Source organism: Salvelinus alpinus, chromosome 21, assembly GCF_045679555.1.
Source record: "Salvelinus alpinus chromosome 21, SLU_Salpinus.1, whole genome shotgun sequence".
Lineage (NCBI taxonomy): Eukaryota > Metazoa > Chordata > Actinopteri > Salmoniformes > Salmonidae > Salvelinus > Salvelinus alpinus.
In genome coordinates, this window is record NC_092106.1 from 48,794,804 (window position 1) to 48,802,250 (window position 7,447).

The following is a 7,447-nucleotide window of genomic DNA, read 5'->3' on the forward strand; positions in this document are numbered from 1 at the left end:
CAGGAATATTTAGACTGATGGATGCCACCCGTTAGATAAAATACGGAACGGTTCCGTATTTCACTGAAAGAATAAATGTTTTGTTTTCGAGATGATAGTTTCCGGATTCGACCATATTAATGACCTAAGGCTCGTATTTCTGTGTGTTATTATGTTATAATTAAGTCTATGATTTGATAGAGCAGTCTGAGCGATGGTGGGCAGCAGCAGGCTCGTAAGCATTCATTCAAACAGCACTTTCGTGCGTTTTGCCAGCAGCTCTGCTGTTTATGAATTCAAGCTTATCAACTCCCGAGATTAGGCTGGTGTAACCGATGTGAAATGGCTAGCTAGTTAGCGGGGTGCGCGCTAATAGCGTTTCAAATGTTACTCGCTCTGAGACTTGGAGTAGTTGTTCCCCTTGCTCTGCATGGGTAACACTGCTTCGATGGTGGCTGTTGTCGTTGTGTTGCTGGTTCGAGCCCAGGGAGGAGCGAGGAGAGGGACGGAAGCTATATTGTTACATTGGCAATACTAAAGTGCCTATAAGAACATCCAATAGTCAAAGGTCAATGAAATACAAATCGTATAGAGAGAAATAGTCCTATAATTCCTATAATAACTACAACCTAAAACTTCTTACCTGGGAATATTGAAGACTCATGTTAAAAGGAACCACCAGCTTCCATATGTTCTCATGTTCTGAGCAAGGAACTTAAACATTAGCTTTCTTACATGGCACATATTGCACTTTTACTTTCTTCTCCAACACTTTGTTTTTGCATTATTTAAATCAAATTGAACATGTTTCAGTATTTATTTGAGGCTAAATTGATTTTATTGATGTATTATATTAAGTTAAAATAAGTGTTCATTCAGTATTGTTGTAATTGTCATTATTACAAATACATTTTTAAAAATCGGCCGATTAATCGATATCGGCTTTTTTTCGGTCCTCCAATAATCGGTATCGGCGTTGAAAAATCATAATCGGTCGACCTCTAGTTTGCATAAACTGTGTAGAGCCCTTAAGTAGTGAGTGAGATAACTGCCAAAAGGTTGAACATACATATCATTAGAATCGTAAGAAAATCAATTAAAAAATGATTAGGATGTAAGAAAAGCCATGCATGAAACAAAACAGAAAAGGTTAAATTAGATCTGTAAACTATGTTACGACTATGAATTAACATTTAAACGTTACATTTTTTTTTACTTTACATCTCCCTTTACTCGGTTACAGATCATATTTATAAATACAAACTTTTGTCAGTACTGTGGCATCTGCAAAGCACATACTAGTATATCAAGCAACTCTAGCACAGACGTTATGAGATGCTTTGCAGCTTCCGGTTTCATTCCCCAAATAAAAGTCTGGAGATTTTTATAGAACTGTATTCAATACAAATATTATAGCAGTTTATTGAGTAGTAAAGGCTTGGGCCTCAAATGACTTGTGTGAGAATGATAAAGACACAGATGAGCCTTGTCTAGATGAACCACCTGAGCTGCGAAATAGAAAGTCAATTTGATTTAGGCCTATTTCGCTCTCTAAATATGCCATGCTTTTAGCCTACGTTTAACCTCTCCCTTGTTCACATCGAAGTCCATATGTTCACGACCCGATTCATATAAATCTGTAACGCTGTGCGCTGAGAGTCGGGAAGCAAGTTCAGGAAGTGAGTGTTTTTATAAAATAAAACAGACCATAATACAAAACAAGAAACACTAACAGTACACAGACATGAAACAGAAACAATGACTCCTGGGGAAGGAACCAAAGGGAGTGACAGATATACTGAAGGTAAACAAGGAGGTGATGGAGTCCAGGTGAGTGTCATAATGAGCTTATGCGTGTTACGTTGCCCCTGTCCTAAATGGCACCCAAATCCCTTTATAGGGCACAACTTTTGACCAGGGCCCATAGGGTAGTAGTGCACTATATATGGAATATGGTGCTATTTGGGATGTACACACCTGCCCTGTCAGAAGTCAGTTAGCCCCACACCTGGCTGTCCCAAATCTTTCAGAGAGCTGCCCTATATAGTGCACTATTACCCGATGGGCCCTGTGTAAATAGCTATATATCTGTGACCAAATCAACATGATTCACTGTGTAAATAGCTATCTATCTAGCATTGTGGTTAGAGCGTTGGGCCAGTAACCGAAAAGTTGCTGGATAGAATCCCTGAGCTGACAAGGTAAAACTCTGTCATTCTCTCCCTGAGCAAGGCAGTTAACCCACTGTTCCCCGGGGGCCGTGGATGTCGATTACAGCACCCCCCCCCCCCCCCCACCACCACTCCGCACTTCTCTGATTCAGTTGGGTTAAATGTGGAAGACACATTTCAGCTGTACAACTGACTAGGTATCCCCTTTCCCAAATCAACATGGTTTACTGTGTAAATATCTATGACCAGATAAACTGTGTAAATATGTATCTATCTATGACCAAATCAACATGATTCACTGTGTAAACAGCTATTTACAGTGCATTCTGGAAAAATTCAGATCCCTTTTTTCAGCATATTGTTTGGTTACAGCCTTATTGTAAAATGTATTAAATAGATTTTTATCCACCCCTCATTAATCTACACATAATACCCCATATTAAATATGACATTTACATAAGTATTCAGACCCTTTACTCAGTACGAAGCATTTTTGGCAGCGATTACAGACTTGAGTCTTCTTGGGTATGACGCTAAAAGATCGTCACACCTGTATTTGGGGAGTTTCTCCCATTCTTCTCTGCAGATCCTCTCAAGCTCTGTCAGGTTTGTTGGGGAGCGTCGCTGCACAGCTACTTTCAGGTCTCTCCAGAGATGTTCGATCGGGTTCAAGTCCGGGCTCTGGCTGGGCCACTCAAGGACATTCAGAGACTTGTCCCGGAGCCACTCCTGCATTGTCTTGGCTGTGTGCTTAGGGTCGTTGTCCTGTTGGAAGGTGAACCATCGCACCCGTCTGAGGTCCTGAGCGATCTGGAGCAGGTTTTCATCAAGGATCTCTCTGTACTTTGCTCCGTTCATCTTTCCTTTGATCCTGACTAGTCTCCGAGTCCCTGCAGCTAAAAAAACATCCCCACACTATGATGCCACCACCACCATGTTCACCGTATGAATGGTTTCCTCCAGACATGACGCTTGGCATTCAGGCCAAAGAGTTCAATCTTGGTTTCATCAGAACAGTGGTCTTGATAGTCCTTTAGGTGCCTTTTGGCAAACTCCAAGCGGGCTGACATTTGCCTTTTACTGAGGAATGGCTTCTGTCTGGCCACTCTACCATAAAGGCTGGAATGGTGGAGTGCTGCAGAGATGGTTGTCCTTCTGGAAGTTTATCCAGGCCCTTCTCCTCCAATTGTTCAGTTTGGCCAGGTGGCCAGCTCTAGGAAGAGTCTTGGTGGTTCTAAACTTCTTCCATTTAAGAATGATGGAGTCCACTGTGTTCTTGGGGACCTGGTTATACCCACGTGGGTGATTGAAAGACAAACTGTTTTGCCGGTAGTCGTGGTAATACAATGAAAGTTTAGATGCGATCACCATATAAGTTAAACGATGAAAAAGCCTGGAAGGAGGATAGATGACTAGAAACGATTCAGTTGGCCGTTATATGTGTGGATTTATTTTCGGAGTTGAGGTCCTTGTGCATTTCAGGTAAAATAACAACTCAATGTTTATATCCCAGGCCAAATTAGCTAGCAACAGCAAGCTAGCTAAATAGGACAAATTAGCTAGCAAGTGCAAGCTAACTAGCTAAATTGCCATACATGTTTAATGCTTTTCGACCTGTCCCCAAATTAATGTCATTGGTTCAGAGTTTGTTTTGTTATTTTAACCTGCGTGTTGTGATCAAGTTTGGTGTGAGGCGGCAACATAAATGTATGCACTATAGCGCACGATGGCGCCCGCACGCAACCGGTTTGGGTTCCGTGTAAGAGTAAACAGAGCCAACATCCTAGAGAGATTTACACGGTTATCAAAACGCAGCCCTTATTTGAAGTATTTCTAAAATCCCCTTTGAAAAAATGAATGGTGGAAAACCGATTGGAACCATTTGCCCTGTTTGACCGCGAGGTTTTATGACACATCCACTGGTGGGCTCTGTACAAACTGTCATTGATTCAAATGGTGTATCTTTTGAATTAGTTATCCACCTTGCAATGTTTTGAACTGCGGGCTATTATTTAAAAGTGTTCTCGTTACCATGGTACATTGACGTCATCGTTCGTGCTGCTAGCAAAAATAGTAGTAGAATGTAGGTGGTTTTAATAAATACTATGGTATGTAGCCAGAACAATCCAACTAGGGAGCATGGCGTGGTGGCTTTTGGGACGGAAAAGAAAAAAAAACATAAGGTCGCGGTCAACTTGACATGACAGGCTACAAACAACTGCCTACTTCAGCCCCGCTACAATAACATTGTAACCTAGATCTATTGTAAAAAGGTAACTTTTTATCAGTATGGGGTGTATAGGAAGCTCGATGAGCACAAATTGTTACGTTGTATAGCCTGCTGACCGTGGAGCGCACCCAGAAAGAAGCATGCGCCCAGCACGCTATAAAAGGAAATGTATTCAGTAGTTGTTACCAGCTACACTACTACAACGGGTACTACACTACTACTAAACTTCCTAATTAATTTCCTTTTCTAAATTAACAATGCACATTTCCATGTTATGTGCGCAAATGCAGCTTATTATTTACTAGTAATACATTTTGCGGTTACAACCCAGTCATAAAACTGAATAGAATGTTGCATCAGCTCAAACACGGATCCTACAAGAAGACCATGTGCATCGCCCTAACCTCTCCGGTGACTTTAGTAGTAACTTCATGTACGGAAAAATGCACGGGAACTGCTAGCTACAAAATGAAAACTTACACACAAAAAAAAAGTAATTTCTCACAAAAAAAATAATATATATATAATATGGACTTTCATTTATAATGTAAAAGTTCTTACCTTGCAGTTGCCGTTGAAAGAAGACACGCCTATGGTCAAATCTTTACGATATAGACGAATTATGTTAGCTACACAAACTTCAACTGAAGGACGAGATCAGTCCACTTTCGCTTCAGCTTCTGATAAATGGCGAGGACAACTTCATCTTCGTTAGGAAGGAGCACTTCAACCGAGAATGCAAAGTTTTCTAACTCCGCCCTATAGTTGTCATTGGACTGGTACGTTCTTCTGAAACTGGCCTACTGTTCTGCCAACCCCCCAATACTGTATTATTCACGGGGTAGGAAGTGCCTGTTGGCCCGCGTATGTGCAACTTTGAGGAGCAAATTAGGCCTATTGACATAGATGTGTCAGACACTTTTTCCGTGTCAAATGGCACCCTATTCCCAATACGAAACCCTGCATTTGACCATAGCCCTACGGGCCCTGGTCAAAAGTAGTCGACTGATAGTGATGGCCATTCCGGCTCTTTTCAGTCATCCGGCTCGTTCGACTCAGTTCACCAAAAAGAGCAGACTCTTTTGGCTCCCAAAAGGCTCTTTAAAAAAAACATGTTTAGTATTTTTTTCAAGTTAAACAGTTTGCGATAATTTGACTATGATTGGTGTTAAAACAATTGTAATGAAATTATTAAATGAAGTCATACTCTACCGTATTTAAAAATGCATTGGATTGTTATGATAAAGAATGCTATTAAACATCTGCATTTATAGTATAACTTTTTAATGTATATAAACAAAGTGCATATAAATCTAACCATTCAAAACGAATACAATCTGAACAGCATAATAGAATATTGCACCGTATCAAAGAAAAATAAATAAATATAAATAAATAACAATTTTCAAAACTGCAGCATCCCACTTAAACATTAAACTGGTCCCTCTTTTCTCTCTCTTCTTTATTGCCGTGTTATAACCAGCAGCACACAGTAATGCTGACCATATTTTGCTTTTATGTGAGATTTGCATTCAGAAATGCAAGCTGCCTCACTTTCGAGTTGCTGATGCGGTTTCTTCTCTCAGTAATTATCACTCACTCTACTTCCTGTTGCCCTGGTGCCTGAGCCAGCTGACTGCTGGGGCTGTCCCTCCCTGCTGCTGAGGTTATTCTTTGAAGAGCCTCATCAATCACTCTGGCATCACTGAAGGCAAACTTCTTAACCCTGGGTTGAAGTGCAGCGGTTTCTGATAGCACGTGATTATATTCCATTCTGTGGAACTTTCTGTCCATTGATGAATATAGGGTGTCCATCAACTCTGTCACATGTCCTGTGGTTACATTTGCTTCTCTCTGGCGGCTGGCTGTGATTCGCTGCAGAGACTTACACAGGAATATCATTTTTGAGGCTGTCACATAGCTGAAAAGAGAGAACACTAACTTATTAGTTCAGGTTCATGTTTTGTCTACTGATACTACATTCTCATCTACTGCTCATATACATATATAATACTGGATTAAATAATGATGTAGTAATAACTGCTTACTGTATCTCTCTCCACTGATCTCCACAGTGACCTGCTCAAAGGGTTCCAGGACTCTGCACACCTCCACCACCTTCCATTCCTCTTGGGTCAGAGCATCAACAGGTGCATTAACAATGGCCAGGGTAGAGATAATGGCATCCTTTGACTCAAGAATCTCTTGAGAACCTATCTCCCTCACTAGCTTTAAGCACCAGCTGTCAGAGCAGCTCACAGATTACTGCACCTGTACATAGCCCATCTATAATTTAGCCCAAACAACTACCTCTTTCCCTACTGTATTTATTTATTTTGCTCCTTTGCACCCCATTATTTCTATCTCTACTTTGCACATTCTTCCACTGCAAATCTACCATTCCAGTGTTTTACTTGCTATTGTCACGCCCTGGCCTTAGTTATCTTTATTTTCTGTAATATTTTGGTTAGGTCAGGGTGTGACAGGGGGGATGTTTGTGTTTTTGTCTTGTCTTGGGTGGTTGTAGTGTCTAGGGGGTTTTGTTAGAGTGTATGGGTTTGTGCTGAGTGTAGCTGTCTAGGTATGTCTATGGTTGCCTGAATGGTTCTCAATCAGAGACAGCTGTCATTCATTGTCTCTGATTGGGAGCCATATCTAAGGCAGCCATAGGCATTGGGCTGTTGTGGGTAATTGTCTATGTTTAACGTTTGTAGCTTGTGTATGCACTAACGTTTGTAGCTTCACGGTCATTTGTTGTTTTGTTTTGTAAAAGTGTTCGTTTTCGTGTTTCGTCTTCTGAAAATAAAAGAAGATGTATTTCTCTCACGCTGCGCCTTGGTCCACTCTTCTGCCTCATTACGACGATCGTGACAGAATTACCCACCTGAACAGGATCAAGCAGCGTGATTCAAGGCAGCAGCAGCAAACGCAGGATTACAGGAATTGGGAGGAAATTCTGGACAGCGAAGAACCAGGAGATTATCGCCGCCCCAAAGCTGAGCTGGAGGCAGCGAAAGCAGAGAGGCGGCGTTTTGAGGAGCTAGCACGGAAGCAGGAGAAGGATCTG

The 7,447-nt window shown here is 41.3% G+C and overlaps 1 protein-coding gene across 2 annotated transcripts in view; it reads right to left on the reverse strand.

Moving 5' to 3' along the window:
- The window catches only part of LOC139548415 (high affinity cationic amino acid transporter 1-like), a 53,423-nt gene extending 48,059 nt beyond the window's left edge, over nt 1-5,364 (reverse strand). The window contains exon 1 of one of the 2 annotated variants that reach the window (XM_071358102.1): nt 4,942-5,364. The gene's annotated coding sequence lies outside the window, so the exon portion shown is untranslated. The remainder of the gene's footprint in view (nt 1-4,941) is intronic. The other variant, XM_071358100.1, reaches the window with a different exon arrangement.
- Nucleotides 5,365-7,447: the final 2,083 nt, after the last annotated feature.